Raw genomic sequence first — 18855 nt, forward strand, 5'->3', positions numbered from 1 at the left:
GTGCATATGTGTGTACACGTACAAATATGCACACCAGCACAGACAGTGTCCATCCAATGATGACTAAATGATGCATACAGTCAAACTGACTACTTTGTACCTAACATACTAACTAAAAGTTAAGTTCAAGATGTGATCCTCAAAATTATATAACTACACTATAAGATTAGGATACTACAGTGATGACCCAGAAGACAGTTTCTATGGCTTCACTATCTCACCATCTTTGCATTACCTAAAATTATCCCAAGATCCAAATGCTAAAGGAAAGGCAATGTCTCTCCAATGACAGATTGTCCTGCACATGAGTATAGAAGGGTAGCTTTTCTTAACACCTTTATATACATCATTCAGTGAACCAATGAAAGGCCCTTCAATGCCCAAGAAATTCAACAACAGACAGGGATTACATAAGAATGATCATTTTCCTTGTCTCTTACAACTTGCATAATAAGCAAACAGACCAATTCAAAACAGCCATTTTCTTTCAATCTCTCAATATCTCTTTCTCCCTCTCTCATTATTCCTCTCCCTCCCTCTTTCTACCTCTCTCTCCTCCCCACACCTTTAAAATTTCTCTTCTTGAATGTGCTATGTTCAAAACTGATTGGAGCTGTGTGGGCAGTTTCTGACCTTCTATATCTTAGGATTCTTTGAATATCTGGTAATTTTTGACTGCCTATTTTTATGGGAGTGGGTCAGTAAAAAATAGGTCAGAGTTCCTGTGTCCATGGATAAAGCGTATTGATTGTGACTTTCTTGAAATACTCTGATTCCCTGGGGAAACCCCATCTCAGTACTGAGTATTGTTAAGTCTTTATTTCTTGAGATGATGGGACACTCACATGCAAAATTATTTTATTATCCTATTTGGATGATATAAGCTTTGCTTCCAGTTTTCCAGAAATCAAGTGAGCAAGGACATAGGGTCTCCATATTCACTATGTAAATTTTCACCATGTCACCACTTTCAATATGTAACCTGTACCTCCCATTTTGCTCTCCGTTCTTCAGTCTAGAGATTTTGTTTATTTTGTTCACACAAATCTCCAAAATAAATCATCAGAACTCTGTCAGGATAGGAGGTGGCAGTCACTCAAGTTTCAGCGTAGTGAGAGATATGGGTCCAAATGCTTTGTAAATAGACATTAAACAGTCCTTCTGTTATTAGCTCTACCTTCATCTGTCCTTTACAGAGGTCCTGAAATCTACCAGTTTCTGAGCCTTTGGGCATTCTATGAGGCTCAGAATTTGACTTCACTGACTGCCAGGTTAGGATTCAACTTCCTTGGACATGCAAAATCAATGACATTCATCATCTTCTATGTGAGCTTCCAAACTTTTAGTGTTATTCTCTCTTCTCATACTCTCTTTGTCACTGACAAAATATGCATCTTAAAAATCTTTTTCTCTCACTTGAGTGGGGTTTCAATAGGGAAAAGGCATTGATGTGTCTTTTCAAACCACTGTCTTAAACCAAAATTCTCAACTCGGCTTTTCTTAGAAAAATATCCCACCACATTGATAAAGATCCTCAGGGTCTTAAGCTCAGAGAAATGATGTGGTTGCAGTCATAATACATTTCCCACAGTGCCAAGTTGGGATATCAAGAAATATTATTGTTTCAAAGATGCTCCTATAAATCTTCCATAGAAGCACTATTCATTGGATCTATCTGTTAATCTGTAATGTTTCTCAGAAGTCCTAGTAAATGCAGAGTCTGCACATCTGTTTTATACCAGAAAGAGTTAGCACAGAGGGGGAAAGCTTCAGTTACAGGAACAGTGATTAAATCCTATGCCTCACAATATCACTCTCTTGAAAACTGAAATTATGAGGTACCAGCTGTTGGCTCTAAATTTCTCATAAATGCAAAAGTATACATTAATATCACTGCAGTATAAAATGCCACAAGATATAGGACAGTACTGTCAGTGAATATATATGCACACCTTTTGAATATTTTCATTCAATGTAAATAATCACTTCCTGGGAAATACACTGACATGCTTCTCAAGTAACTTTATGTTTTGGCCAATATGAATGTGTTAAAGTTATACGTGTTAGATAAATTTTATATATATATTTAAGTAGGATTTCTTACCACAGGAATGAAAAGCAAAACTGGGTTCTAGCTGTGTGATCTTTAAAGTCCTGTTCAATTTCATCACATAAGAGTTATTTTACAACAACAACAAAACACTTTCAACTCTTTTTTTGTGGCATTTAAACCAGCCAACATCTACTATAATTTTCTAAAATCTCCTTTTAAATTGATTCCTCTGATTTCATGAAAACAGCAAATCACATTTTTCCAATGCCCAGTCCACAGGGGTTAGACTTTCAAATTATAAGTTTTTCAGCTGCCAATAGCATTAAGTCAGCAAGAAGCCAGGTAATAAAGGTCAAGTATTAGGACCTACACTGTATCTACTATTTATGAACACAGTAAATAATAAAAGATAAATAAAAGTGGCTAAACACAACTTTCCTACAATTTGAAGAAACTAAATGCAGTTGCTTTAACACAAAATCTTTACAAAATGAAAACATCATCAGATGAATGATAATGTAATTCTTCAGCTATAGGAACTAATAAAGAAATCACTTCAGTTGAAGTCTATTTATTATCTTTAATAATTACAACAGATTATAAATGTTATTCCATTTAAGTTATAGGTAAATGAAATATTAGCAATTTTGTATGATCTATAAATATTTTCTATTCTGATAAAGTATTATGACATATTAACTTAAAAAAAAAAGGCTTTTCAAAAGTAACATTATCAATCTTGCTGACTCTACCTCTGATCTAGATAGCATCATGTGTTTTATGTTGATCTGTTCTTTACTTTGGGTCTTTGTTAGGGTTTTAATGTTGACCTTTACTAATATTATCTTGAATGTACATATTCAGTATTCTGAATTAAAGGCAGATCATTATTATTCACTTAAAAAGTAAATAATGACTGTGTTTTTCTCCAAATCCTAATTATTACTCCTAGAGCAAGGAATATCAAGTCAAATATCCTACACATACAAATTTTAAAGTTTATATTACAGGTAAAAAATGGAGAAAATTGGATTTCATCTACTTATCTATAGGAGAAAGAAGTGGCTACCTCCTCCTCCCTTCTGGAAGAAGCAAGAAAAACCTTTGCTCTTTGGATACTGGATGAAAAGGGTCCCAAGATCTCACTCTAAACCTCTGGGGATATAAATACATACCTCCAAGGATCAATCAGATAAACCCAGTGTCTCTGGTTTATCTGGCCTAGAGATGTCTCCAAAGTCCTGAGCCTCATCTTACTTTGAAAAGTAAGCATATACTTCTTGAGGTAGGAAAGCCAGTCTATAGTTCTCATACTATCTCTAAACTTATAAATCAATTCCCCAAGTCTTGATCTTAGATCAGCATCCCAAAATATCAGTAAAATGTATCCAAAATGCCCCAACTCTATAGAAACACAAAAATGTTTCCTCTGTATCTCACAGTTTCTATTATTAGCATTATGAATTTTCTTTGAAGAACATCTTTAGCATTTCTAATATAAGCAATAAACAAGCAGATATAACCCTTAGAAAATCCAAACATTATGCTTGATATATTCAGTCTGTATCATTAACAAAAAGTCACTTTTAAATTTATAAGTCATCTTGTTTTATTTTATATTACAGGAGTTCCAGACTTTAGAAAGAAATTTGGAAAATAATGAATAATATTACTTGAGACCTTTTTAAACTTTCATCAAAAGTTTCCCTCACTAACTTCTAGTAAGCTAATTTCTACCTTTTACATGAATTTGACAATAACATGCTTTTTCTTCCTTTTTTCTTTATTACAATTAAATTATTTCTAAATGTGTTATAACTATGACACATTCAGAACAACTGATATTCTCTCTTTAATTAAGATTTGAAGGATTTTTCCTGCCCTTTGTAGCAATTCATTCCATTATCTTTTTCAAATTTCTATGTGTCTAAAAATTATATTTCCTAAGCTTTGTAAAACCAAATTTGCATTTAAATACAATTCACTTTGCAGAAAAAGACAAGCCTTTAAAAGTATGGTTTAGCTTTAAATGTAGAGATTCACGATTATGTCAACCACATAAATGGAGTATTTATTTAAATGCAATACATTTCTGCAAAATGCTACCCATATGCTAATTGAGAGTGATTAACCCTAATTCCTGGTTTTCAAAAAGGCAGAGGAACCAGAGATCAAATTGCCAACATCCATTGGATCATGGAAAAAGCAAGAGAGTTCCAGAAAAACATCTATTTCTGCTTTATTGACTATGCCAACGCCTTTGACTGTGTGGATCACAGTAAACTGTGGAAAATTCTGAAAGAGATGGGAATACCAGACCACCTGACCTGCCTCTTGAGAAATCTGTATGCAGGTCAGGAAGCAACAGTTAGAACTGGACATGGAACAACAGACTGGTTACAAATAGGAAAAGGAGTACATCAAGGCTATATATTGTCATCCTGCTTATTTAACTTAAATGTAGAGTACATCATGAGAAACGCTGGGCTGGAAGAAGCACAAGCTGGAATCAAGATTGCTGGGTGAAATATCAATAATCTCAGATATGCAGATGACACCACCCTTATGGCAGAACGTGAAGAGGAACTAAAAAGCCTCTTGATGAAAGTGAAAGAGGAGAGTGAAAAAGTTGGCTTAAAACTCAACATTCAGAAAACAAAGATCATGGCATCTGGTCCCATCACTTCATGGGAAATAGATGGGGAAACAGTGGAAACAGTGTCAGACTTTATTTTTTTGGGCTCCAAAATCACTGCAGATGGTGATTGCACCCATGAAATTAAAAGATGCTTACTCCCTGGAAGGAAAGTTATGACCAACCTAGATAGCATATTAAAAAGCAGAGACATTCCTTTGCCAACAAGGGTTCGTCTAGTCAAGGCTATGGTTTTTCCTGTGGTCATATATGGATGTGAGAGTTGGACTGTGAAGAAGGCTGAGCACTGAAGAATTGATGCTTTTGAACTGTGGTGTTGGAGAAGACTCTTGAGAGTCCCTTGGACTGCCAGGAGATTCAACCAGTCCATTATAAAGGAGATCAGTCCTGGGTGTTCTTTGGAAGGAATGATGCTAAAGCTGAAACTCCAGTACTTTGGCCACCGCATGCGAAGAGTTGACTCATTGGAAAACACCCTGATGCTGGGAGGGATTGGAGGCAGGAGGAGAAGGGGATGACAGAGGATGAGATGGCTGCATGGCATCACCGACTCAATGCACATGAGTTTGGGTAGACTCCGGGAGTTGGTGATGGACAGGGAGGCCTGGCGTGCTGCAATTCATGGGGTCACAAAGAGTCAGACACGACTGAGCAACTGAACTGAACCCTAATTCATGATTTATCAAACTAAGCCAGATTAGTTTTTGAGCAGTACCAGAACTGAACTGAACAATATAGAAAAAAAATTAAAATCATACAGTTTATCAGAAAAGATTATATTTCACAAAAGAGAAGATGCTGAATTATACAGTCTATGTAAAATAACACATTTTTGGCTATTATTTATGCAATATTATTTAATATTTATCTGTAATAATTCTATTTTTTCTTCAGACACATTATTTGAAAGTAATTAAGTGCAATAATAATTAAGTGCAATAATTTTGCAAATTTAACTGGTCTGATTCTAATTCCTTATATAAATAAACCTATTAAAGATAATAACCTTTCTATAATCTAGACTCAAAATCACAGACATGAACCCAAAGAAGTTTTACATGTCACATACTGATTCAATCAATTTAATCATAATAGAAAACAATATTTTGGAACAAACAGCAATGTAAGTCAACATAGCAAAGCAAGAATAAAACAAAATCATAAAATAAATATAAACATTTGCTATTTCCTACCAAATCAATGTTTCCCTGGCCTTCAGTCTTATAAAATCAAAATCTTCATTTACAAAGACATACAAAAACATGCATTTTTATAAATGGAGACATATAAGCATCTTAAGTACATAAAGGAAAAAGGAAACATAGCTAGGGTGTCTCAAGAAACAGGAATATTTTGTGAGTACAACCCTTTCTCTGTATCTCTAGTCTTAGAGGAACTTTGATGATTTAAGAATAATTCTAATAGCTTTCTTTTCTGACTCAAGCATTCACCACTCTCTGGACTCAAGACCAGTGACTGGTCTTGAGCAACTTTTTATCTTTGTCTCAACTATTCTCTCTGCCTACCAACTGCTGATTTAGGTAAAAATGTTTGCAACTTTTTTTCTTATCATTTACCAAAAATTCTTCTAAGTCTTTATAGGATCTTTCCCCCAATTTATTTTAATCCAAAAATGTATCAATGATCTGTTGATATAAACCCAACAACATTATCAACAAATGTAGATTTTCAAGCATTAGCAAGCCATCCTTAAGACTGGAATCTTTTGGAGACTCTTAATTCCTAGTTCTCTGGTAGCTAGAACAAGCAGTTCATTTTGGTTTTATTTTTATTTTTCCCCCAAAATATTTATACTTATTCTTCAAGGATTCTAAAATTTCTTGTTCATAAGGCTGTATTTCACATGTAACATGAGGGAAAAGTAATTTTTGAAAACATTACTTCCCATAAAATTTCATAAGAGGTATGGGCTGATCACTATCTAGAAAATATAAAATTTTACAATTTTCCCAATGAAACTTGCCTGTGATGATATTATACTAATAATTAGCAGCAATTGAACCCACCAATGTCTTAGTTACTCAAGTTTAGATAAATTGTATGTATGTTTAAATATCTGGATATTGGTAATTTCCAGTCACTATTGACTTTACTTTGTATATTCTGACAGCACCAACATATCCACACACAATCCATCTATGCTCAGTGTCCTTAAAACCTTTTGATTGTCTGTCCCTGCTGCTGTTTTTCTAGAACTCTAATACCAATAAAAGCTGTTGTATTGGCGCTGTAAATTTGTTCATATTTTTATTAGCTATTATCTAAGCAAGTGCTCTAATACAATCTGTAGTTTTATGATCAGCAACAATTTTTAAGCAATAAATATTCAGGTAATTTATACCATGAAGCAACTGAAACTTCTGCAGCCAGTATTCTGAAAATTCACACTCACATGCAGCCTTCATGGTATGTTCAAGTTTGCTTTGTGATCCATACACCAGTCAGAAGTTCAGATTCACTCTGTAGTTGCTAGGTCCACTCATTCAACACACAATTGGAATCTTGTTTTTGTTTTGATTTTGTTTTGATTTTTCCACAGGATCAACTTTTTTTTCTTTTTATATTAGTTTTCATTTATCATCATCAGTGAGAAACTATCAATCATTTTTATATTTCCTTAAATTGTTGTTCAGTTGCTAAGTCATGCCCAACTCTTTGAGACCCCATGGATTTCAGCACAACAGGCATCCCTATCCTTCACTGTCTCCTAGAGTTTGCACAAACTCATGTCCATTGAGTTGGTGATGCTATCTGACCATCTCATCTTCTGTCACCACCTTCTCTTCCTGCCTTCAATCTTTCCCAGCATCAGGGTCATTCCCAATGAGTCAGCTCTTCACATCAGGTGGCCAAAGTATTGGAGTATTCATCTTCAGCATCAGTCCTTCCAATGAATATTCAGGACTGATTTCCTTTAGGATCGACTGGTTTGATCTCCCTGTAGTCTAAGGGACTGTCAAGTCTTGTCCAGCACCACAATTCAAAATCATCAATTCTTCTCTGTTCAGACCTCTTTATGGTCCAGTTCTCACATCTGTACATGACTACTGGACAAACCATAGCTTTGACTATATGGACCTTTGTTGGTAGAGTGATGTCTCTGCTTTTTAATATGCTGTCTAGAATTGTCATAGCTTTTCTTCCAAGCATCTTTTAAGTTCATGGCTGCAGTCACAGTCTGCAGTGATTCTGGAGCCCAAGAAAATAAAGTCTATCACTGTTTCCATTTTTCCCCATCTATTTGCATGAAGTGATAGGACTGGATGCCATGATCTGTCTTTTGAATGCTGAGTTTTAAGCCTGCTTTTTAACTCTCCTCTTTCACCCTCATCAATAGGGTTTTTAGTTCCTCTCCACTTTCTGCCATTAGAGTGTTATTGTTAATATTTCTCCTAGCAATCTTTATTCCAGCTTGTGAGTGATTCAGCCTGGCATTCCGCATGAGGTACTCTGCATATAAATTAAATAAGCAAGGTGACAATATACAGCCTTGATGTACTCTTTTCCCAGTTGTGAACCAGTCTGTTATTCCATGTCCAGTTCTAACTGTAGTTTCTTGTGTTGCATACAGGTTTCTCAAATAGGAGGTCATATTCCCCATATAGTATTCTTCAGTTAAACATTCCATTTGTAAAAGTCTTCCAAAAGCCTTAAAATGAGGCTTTGGAACATGGGCAGTAACTCTATTTTATTCAATATTAACTATAGCAAATGTTTACTCTTTTTTACTGCAACATGGTGGGGAAGGGGCACAGTTCAAAGAGGACAGAATACTTGCTTGCTTGTTTACATTTTCCCATTGCAATGGAACTCAGGCAACAGAAAAAATGGGGAGACAGGGTGGGGGAATAGCAAAGTATCTGTGAAGAGGAAATGAAAGTAACCTAATTGTACATTCCAGTCCAATTATGTTACCCAGTCAATTTTAATACCAAATATATAAGAAAAAAACTACTACTGAGCTTTTCAGAACTGTGGAACTGTCTTCACTTATTTATGAGACAGGCTTTATAATTATCTTATTTTACAGAAGAAGAAACCCATATAGAAAAATTAAGTAAATTCCCATTGTCATGCATACAATGTAGGCAGTAGATACAGGCTTCTAACTCACACAGTCTAGATCCACAGACCTTATTCTTAACCTCTGCACTAGACTGACATCCCTCTAACCATTTCAACTTGTTTCCTCTTGTTTCTTTATCAATGGTCCTTAAGTGGCTCATCTGTGGTCCAAGAAATAGACATTATTACATTCTACTATATCCACAACATGATTTTGCATATATTCACATTCACATTTTGACTGATTTCTAACTATTTTCATTTAGCCCAAAGAATGGTTAGTTTGGACTTCATTTTCACTTAGGTACGTAGATATCTAAGTTCAATTCCCAAAGTTTTACATGCATGAATGTATAAACATGTTAGTTAAAATCTGAAAAGTAAATAAGTAGAAAACATATTTATATAAAGCAGTCCCATAATTAAAGCTGAGAACAGGAAAATAAGAAGGTTCAGTTCAGTTGTTCAGCCATGTCTGACTCTTTACAACCCCATGGACTGCAACATGCCAGGGTTATCTACCGCAAATTCTAAAAATCAGAAGGTAAAAGTAATATGCATAGGCTACAGTATAGGCATGTAATTTAGGCTACTTTTATATAGCTGACAAGAACCTTCTGCACCATTTCATTTCTTTCTACTCATAATCCTAATAAATATACAAACAAATCTACATTCAGAAAACATAAAATACACTATGCACACTTAGACCCAGTAACTCTCATTGATTTGAAATATAATGCTTAAGTATTTAGACTCTCTAAACGCTTGGACTTGTAAGTCTTGTTTAAGAGTTTATTTTACGGATGGAAACATTCTGTTTAAACTTCATACTCATGTATTTTACATATGTATGTTAGATTGCTTTCAAATACCATCAGTGAAAGTTTTCTGCCAGTGCAGAATGACAGCATATAAATTGTTATGGAAAAGCAAATTATGATGGAAAGTGCACTGAAACAGGATTGGGTTCTCGCATTTTTATCCCTAATATTCCCAGCAGTGGGCTCTGTGACCATTCTCCCTGAGTAACTTAGATAATTTGTTGTTGTTGTTGTTGTTTAGTCGCTCAGTCGTATCTCTCTGGCCACCCCATGTACTGCAGCACATCAGGTTTCCCTGTCCTTCACTCCAAACTCCGGGAGTTTGCTCAAACTCATGTCCATTGAGTCAGTGATGCCATCCAACCATTATCTCCTGTCATCCCCTTCTCCTCTTTCCCTCAGACTTTCCAAGCATCAGGGTCTTTTCTAATGAGTCGTCTCTTCACAACAGGTGGCCAAAGTGTTCAAGCTTTAGCATCAGTCCTTCCAATGAATATTCAGGATTGATTTTCTTTAGAATTAATTGGTTTGATCTCTTTGCAGCCCAAAGGATTCTTGAGTCTTCTCCAACACCACAATTCAAAAGCATCAATTCTTCAGTGCTTGGCCTTATGGTCCAATTCTGACATCCGTACATGACTACTGGAAAAGCCATAGCTTTGACTATACGGACCTTTGTTGGCAAAGTAATGTCTTTGCTTTTTAATACACTGTCTAGGTTTGTCATAAGTTTTCTTCCAAGGAGCAAGAGTCTTTTCATTTCATGGCTTGGATAATAATAATGTTATTAATTTCATTTTATTGAAATGTGCTTATAAAATATGTTTTAATTCATAAATAATGTATGACATTTTGAGAATATACAAAAGCATAAGTTAAATAATTCTTAATAAAACAGAAGCCCCAGATAATCAATAGGAAAATATCATATGATATTTTTGTATACCTGTCTTAGTCTGCTCAGGCTGCTATATAAAAATACCACAGAAAGGATGCATAAATGAAAGGAATTTATTTCTCACAACTGGAAGTTAAAAAGTATAAAATCAAAATTCTGGCTGATTATGCTCCCTGATAAGGGCAGCTTTCCTGACTTCAGATGATTCAGTTCAGTTCAGTTCTGTTCAGTTGCTCAGTTATGTCTGATTCTTTGCGACCCCATGAATCTCAGCATGCCAGGCCTCTCAGTCCATCACTAACTCCCGGAGTTTACCCAAACTCACAAGCATCGAGTCGGTGATGCCATCCAGCCGTCTCATCCTCTGTCATCCCCTTCTCCTCCTGCCCCCACCAATCCCTCCCAGCATCAGGGTCTTTTCCAATGAGTCAACTCTTTGCATGAGGTGGCCAAAGTATTGGAGTTTCAGCCTCAACATCAGTCTTTCCAATGAACACCCAGGACTGGTCACCTTTAGGATGGACTGGTTGGATCTCCTTGCAGTCCAAGGGACTCTCAAGAGTCTTCTTTAACACTACAGTTCAAAAGCATCAATTCTTTGGTGCTCAGCTTTCTTCACAGTGCAACTCTCACATCCATACAAGACCACTGGAAAAACCATTACCTTTTCATTATGTCCTTACATGGCAGAAAGGGAGACAGAGAGGAAGCAAGCTCTCTGCCATTTCTCTTTTAGGGACACTAACCCAACCATGAACAGCCCCACTCTCATGATCTCACCTCAATCTAATAACTTCTCAAAGGTCTAATCTCCAAATACCATCACACTGGGAGTTAGGACTTCAATATATGAATTTTGGGACACTTCTGTCCGAACATTCTGTCTCTTCCCCCCTAAAATTCATGTTCTTCTCACAAGAAAAATGTATTCCTTCCATCTGAACATCTGTAAAAGTTTTAATTCATTTTAGTATCAATTCTAAAGTCCAAAATCTCATCTAAATAATATCTGAGTCACATAAAATGAGGGTGACTTAAGGTATGATTTACCTGGAGGCAAAATTTCTCTCCAGCTGTGAGAGAATCTGTGAGAACAAACAAGTTATGTGCTTCCTAAATGCAGTGGTGAAACAGGCATAAAACAGATATTTATTCTAAAAGGGAGACTAGAACAGAGGAAGGAATGACAAGTCCCAAGTAAGTCTAAAACCTTGTAAGACAAATTCCATTTGATTTTAAGACTTGAGAATAATCCTCTTTGGCTTTATGCTGTCTTCCAGACCCACTGTGGCAAGGATTGCACTCCAAGACTCTGTTAGTCAGGAGTCAAGCTCCCAAGCCTCCAAGTATCCACAACCCCAAGGCTCCGGATATCTTCCATCAGGCCTGTTGAAACTGAGCCTGTACCTGCCCCCCACCACCACCCCCCCCACACACACTTTGAAACCTAGGACGTAGGCCCAATGATCTCTGAACTGCCTTTTAAGTTATTTCCCCCTTGTCTTGAAGAATAGCACACATTCACAACTGTATAGCTCTATGGTTCAAGGCTGTAGTATCTAAGCTTGGCAGTCTTCCTTCATTTCATACAGTCTTCATCCTCTTCAAACCAACATTTCTGCTCTTAAAATCCCATAATCTATTTATCAAGTGATTAGTCCCTTTGTGTTTTCTTCTAGACACACTATTTTTTTTTTTTTTTGCAATATGAACAGATTTAATATTTTTCAAAATATTTAATTCTGGTTCCTTTTTGCTCAAATTTTTCTTCTTCAACTCATTTCTTTCTTCTCACACTTTTATTTAAGCAGTTAGGAGGAGCCAAGCCATTCCTTTAACACTTTGCTTAGAAAGCTCCTCAGCTAAATGTCTAAACTTCGTTGCTCACAAATTCAACCCTCCACAAAACACTAGAACTTGGACACAATTTAGCCAAGTTCTTTGCCAATTTATAACATTTCTAACACATTCCTTTCTGAGATCTTACCAGAATCATCCTTAATGTTCATTTCTAGCATGAACCTCAAAACTCATCACCCAGTTCCAAAGTCACTCCCATGTATTTATGTATTTGTTATAGCACCACCCACACTTCTCAGTACTAAATTATTTCTTTATCTGCTCAGTCTGCTATAACAAAATACCATAGGCAGGAAGGCTTCAACAAGAGGAACTTATTTCTCATATTTCTGGAGTCTGGGAAGTCCAAGATCAAGGTGCTGGCCAATTCACCTTCCCTGTGACAGTTCTCTATCTGGTTTGCTGTCAGCCTTTTCCCTGTGTCCTCACTTGGCAGAGAAAGCTTTCTGAGGCCTTTATCTTTTATAAAGGCACTAACCCCATCCTGATGGCCCCACCCTCATGACCTCACCTAAATCTAATTGTCTCTCAAGGCCTCTCTTTAAATACCATCATTTTAGGGGTTAGAACTTCCAACATATGAATTTTGGGGGACATAATGCATTCCACAGCATGTCGATCCAGTCTGTTTTAAAACTTCACTTCATTAGCAATATATATTTCCGTTTGATTTGACACAATACAGAGGTATTCATTTCTAGAAGTCAATTATGTTCCTCAACCATTTCAATCCCACAACTCACAGGTAACTAAAATTAATAGGCTGAGGTGTTTTTTTACTCCATGGCTTTTCTGTTTTTACAAACATAAAATTATGTATACATTATGAGGACTTTTTAAAAATGGAAATATGTTACATATTTTTGTAAAGTAGGCCCATTTTCTGTACATATATCCCCGCCTCATTCTTTTTTAATAGATGAATTGTAATCCTTAGTGTGGGCGTAATAAAATTGTTCAATCTTTCTACATTTAATAGAATTTCAAACTGTCTTCTCAATATATTGCTACTGAAAGTCCTTATACACAGTAAAAATGTAAATGCATATGTTTACATTACAATATTTTAAACATGTGAATATGCCTTATTCTTGTACTTTAAGATGCTTACTCTTTTTCCCAATGATCAAGAAACATATATCTAAGAAATATAGGCTTAGTAACAGTACTGTTCAAACAAGAATGCATGGAGAGAAAATTCATATTCAGTTTCTAATTTCCAATATAAAGCTTTTGAATCTTCATCAAGGCAACAGACTTGAAAGACATTTAATTTCACTATATCCTCTAGACAGGGGGTTTTATTACACTGCATTATCATAACCTCAAAGTCTAAAGGAGGAGAATATGAAATACAGAGATTGAAAACCTAAAGCTCTCCTGTTATGTCCCTTCTTTATTATAGAAGGAAGAAGGAAAAGAGAAGAAGAATGAGGTCAGATTCTAAAGTCCTTTCTCATCCCGGAGCTGAACTTTCAGGCATGTGAGCATGCAGGGACATTTATTCTCTAAGTTACTGAGAGATATGCTACAATCAAAAATATTGGGTCTAATGGCACACTTGACTGGATTTAGTAGGGGAATCATGCAAGCTTAGAGAAAAGTCCCAAGGGTGGCCATTCCCCACCAAGCTGCTGGCACAACAGCCATAACAAAATAAGTGAAATGGAAACTTTGTTTCTAATTCTCAGTGGTTATATAGAACAAGAGACTTGGAAATGACTAAGTGTATCAGTAAGAAGTCTCAAAATGATGGAGAGTCCCATGAATTCTCAGAAGCCTGGAGTTAGTACAAAGAAGCCACTTTGAGATGAGAATCAATGCCTGAACCACCAAAACACCCAAATGCCCTTAACTGGGTGAATAGATAAACAAACTGTGGTTCACCTTTTAGCTCCTAAAGTTCTAACACTCTTCTCTGAATCATCTCTCCTACAGCATCACCACATTGTTAATGTAAATCTATGCTTACTCACTCTGCAGTAGCTGAAATGCACTCTTCTCTCTGCTACAGTATTTTATTAAAACCACATCAATAGCAACATTCAATGAATAAGCAAGAATCACTTTCATCCCTCTCTCCAGACCACAAAATATTTTACATGCCTGTGATTGAACTGCTCTGGCTGCCATGTCTTCCCTTGGGATACAGATCACAGGCCTGGCACTGACATTTTCCCTTCTTGCCCAGCTGTCTAACAGTGATAACACAGCAGTCTCAGATCTGAACACAGAGCCACACAGCCACTCATGGTGCTTGCTTCAAAAAAGGAAAAAAATCACTTTACATCCCAAAGCTCAATAAAGTCAAGGTTTTCTTACTTAATAGAAAAGTGTTTTATTTATTTCTGGTAACCAGTGAACACTGGATGCTCAAAGGATCTTACTTGATGAGACAGTTGACCTTTAGCATCCATACTTATTACACCAACAAAATTAAAGTACATTTTTAAAAGCATTAATTTCCAATTACCAAGACCTCACATATTAAAATAAAATGTCCCCCTTAAAAGCTATTGTCAGATAATTGCAGTATAACCTATCCTCAGCACTGTATTGTCAAAGGTGCCCAAGTTCAATATGGTGATATATTAATTAGAAACAAATTCTTTAGTTTTCCAAAAGCTGAGCCAAAGATATATTACTTATTTTTCTTCATTGGAAGTTTTGTACTTTCTAATTTCTTCCTTTCTATCTAAATTAAAAATCACTAAGGGAAAAATTATACTTTTTAAAAAATGAAATAGCATATTTTAAAGCTTAGCTATTACTGAATCAGTAGTAAAATACTAAATACATGGAATGCTGGATTGTATTTATAGGCCAATGAATAGTCAGAAATGGTAAAGGCAACTAGTATATTGCCACTTGCTCCTATTAGGGGAAATTTTAATCCAAAACTCCATAAATGTGAGGTTTTCACTTTGTTAACTGTTGTTGTCTAAATCAATAATTTCCCTAACATCAGACTATACATTTAAGAGTGAACAATGTTTAATGTCTTATAATTCTTTAAATCTCAATATTTATAAAGAGAATGTTAAAGCCACATAATACATTGTGTCGAGTTGCTTCAGTTGTGTCCGACTCTTTGCAACCCTATGGACTGCAGCCTGCCAGGCTCCTCTGTCCATGGGATTCTTCAGGCAAGAATACTGGAGTGGGCTGCCATGCCCTCCTCAGGGGATCTTCCCAAACCAGGGACCGAACCCACATCTCTTATGTCTCCTGCATTGGCAGGTGGGTTCTTTTACCAGCTGAGCTACCAGGGAAACACTCTTTACCACTAGAACTATAACAAACATTGATTTTAATGTGGCACAGAACCTCTTCCCTATGTTTCCTGTTATTTGTTCCTGGTTGCTAATTGTTGCTTAAGAACCAGTGAAAGTCATTCAGTCATGTCCAATTTTTTTGTGACTCCATGGACTATACAGTCCATGAAATTCCCCAGGACAGAACACTGCAGTGGGTATCATTTCCCTTCTCCAGGAAATCCTCCCAACCCAGGGATCAAACAAAGGTCTCCCACATTGCAGGCAGATTCTTTACCAGCTGAGCCACAGGGAAACCCAAGAATACTGGAGTGGGTAGCCTATTCCTTCTCCAGCAAATCTTCCCAACCCAGGAACCAAACTGGGGTCTCTTGCATCACAGGCAGATGTGTCCGACTCTTTGAAACCCCATGAACTATACAGTTCATGAAATTCTCCAGGCCAGAATACTGGAATGGATAGCTGTTCCCATCTCCAGGGGATCTTCCCAACCCAGGGATAGAATCCAGTTCTCCCTCACTGCAGGCGGATTCTTTACCAGCTGAGCTACCAGAGAATCCCTAAGAGCCAGAGTCTCCTATAAAAGAAGGACTCATAACATCCAAACCGCCTTCTCTTACAGAGTTGCAGAATTTCTCTAAGAGCTTAAGACAGTCCAAAATGGACATTATGCAGGAAAAGACAGCAATGCCTCTTCCATCCACTCCCATGGAAGGGGAAGCATAAGGACCCAGGGACCTGTTACAGGCTCAATGCATGGCTGGACCTGCAAAGCACCCTTCCCCACTCTGCTTGGCTGACAAGCTCAGGGCTCTCTGAAGTGCTATGACTGGGACATCTGGGATGTCATATCTACAAGGTTGTGGGTCAATTCCCTTCTCCCTTAGCTGAGTCTGAAACTTTTTAGTTGTTTCAAAACATAATTTTACTTAAATAAAAAAAACACTTTTCCCTTCAATTTCACACAATATTGCTGCTGCTGCTAAGTCACTTCAGTCGTGTCTGACTCTGTGTGACCCCATAGATGGCAGCCCACCAGGCTACCCTGTCCCTGGGATTCTCCAGGCAAGAACACTGGAGTGGGTTGCCATTTCCGTCTCCAATGCAGGAAAGTGAAAAGTGAAAGTGAAGTCGCTCAGTCGTGTCTAACTCTTCATGACCCCACGGACTGCAGCCTACCAGGCTCCTCCGTCCATGGGATTTTCCAGGCAAGAGTACTGGAGTGGGGTGCCGTCACCTTCTCCTTCACACAATACAGTGGTATATCATTTTTAGGAAGTCAACAGTGTTCCTCAACCCCTCCAATCCCACACTCCTCAAACAGCTAAGTTAGAGAGAGCTTTTCTCTTTCTTTCCTTTCCTATTCCTCCCAAAAGCCACTGATACCAGACACTGCCCTAACAATATACTTTGCTCAAATAGTACTATCCTATGCTCCATATAGAGCACATTTTAAATGGGTGAATTATAGGCTATATGTATTATAATCTCAATAAAGCCATTTTAGATATATACACATGTGTGTGTGCATGCATGAATGCTCACTTAGTCGTGTCTGACTCTTTGTGACCCCGTGGACTATAGCCCGCCAGACTCCTCTTTCCAAGGGATTTTCTAGTTAAGAACACTGGAGTAGATTGCCATTTCTTTCTCCAGGGAATCTTCTCGACCCAAGGATTGAACTTGCATCTCTTGCATCTCCTGCACCTGCAGGCACCTGGGAAACCATATACATATACATACTTGCATGCTAAGTTGCTTCAGTCATGTCTAACTCTGTGTGATCCTATGGACTGTAGCCCGCCAGGCTCCTGTGTCCATGGGATTCTTCAGGCAAGAACACTGGAGTGGGTTGCCATGCCCTCCTCCAGGGAATCTTCCCAACTCAGGGATCAAATCCGAGTTTCCTAAGTCTGCTGCATTGACAGGTAGTCCTTTGCCACTAGTGCCACCTAGGAAGTATACACATGTATAAGTATATAAATGCATTCCGGTGTGTATTATGTGTATACATATATATGCCTCTGTATTTTTAATTTAGTCACTCAAATGCAGATTTGAGGGATCCAGAATCAGTTCCAATGCCTCCTGAGTATGTTAATTAGGAGAAGAATTTCAAGAGTAAGAAAATGAACCTGGGTCATGAGGGCAAGCTACAGGAATGAAAGGAATTCATTCTCCTAACAAACCAAAGCAGGACAAGTCATAAAAACTATCTGCCCTCCCAGGCAGTTGTACAGGTCTCCCCTGCTCTACAAATTGGGAATAATGATGCTGACTCTGAGAATTTGTTTGCACACTGATGTGAAAGCCTCTGAGTAGATGTAAAGCATCATTATGTTATTACATGTGGCCCACGGGTCTCATCAATATGTACAGTGTCAAATGCAATTTTTATCCCTTCTGCTGCTGAAAGAAAATTGAAAAAGCAATATGTTCTTGTTATTATTACTGTTAAACCATTTAGGCTTTACCACATTTCATCCTCAATTCAATCCACATATTTGACTAAGTGTATAACTGATGTTTGATACTGCATTGTCCTTATATTTTATCTCATGTGACCTGGAACATGGAAGCAACCTAGAAGTCCATCAACAGATGAACGGATAAAGAAGCTGTGGTACATATATACAGTGGAATACTACTCAGGCATAAAAAGGAACACATTTGAGACTGTTCTAATGAGGTGGACTAACCAAAAGCCTATTATCAAAGTGAAGTAAGTCAGAAAGAGAAATATAAATAGCGTATACTGATGTGTATATATGGAATCTAGAAAGATGGTACTGATGAATTTATTTTCAGGGCAGCCATGGAAAAACAGTCACAGAAAACAGACCTAAGGACATGGGGGGAGGGGTGGAGGGAAAGGGTAAGACGTATGGAGAGAGTAACATGGACATTTATAATACCATATGTAAAATAGATAGCCAATAGGAATTTCTATATGACTCAGGGAACTCAAACAGGGGCTCTGTGACAATCTAGAAGGGTGGGATGGGGAGGGAGCAGGAAGGGAGATTAGGGAGGGAGGGGACATGGGTGTACATATAGCTGATTCTTGTTGATGTATGACAGAAAACTACAAAATTATGCAAAGCAAATATCCTTCAATTTAAAAAATTAAGTGGCAGCAAAAAGGGGAAAAAGATATAATACATCATATATTCATGAGGGCAAAAAAAATATCTCGTGTGAAA

The sequence above is a fragment of the Bos indicus x Bos taurus genome, chromosome 26 (genome assembly GCF_003369695.1).
Source record: "Bos indicus x Bos taurus breed Angus x Brahman F1 hybrid chromosome 26, Bos_hybrid_MaternalHap_v2.0, whole genome shotgun sequence".
In the NCBI taxonomy this organism is placed as follows: domain Eukaryota; kingdom Metazoa; phylum Chordata; class Mammalia; order Artiodactyla; family Bovidae; genus Bos; species Bos indicus x Bos taurus.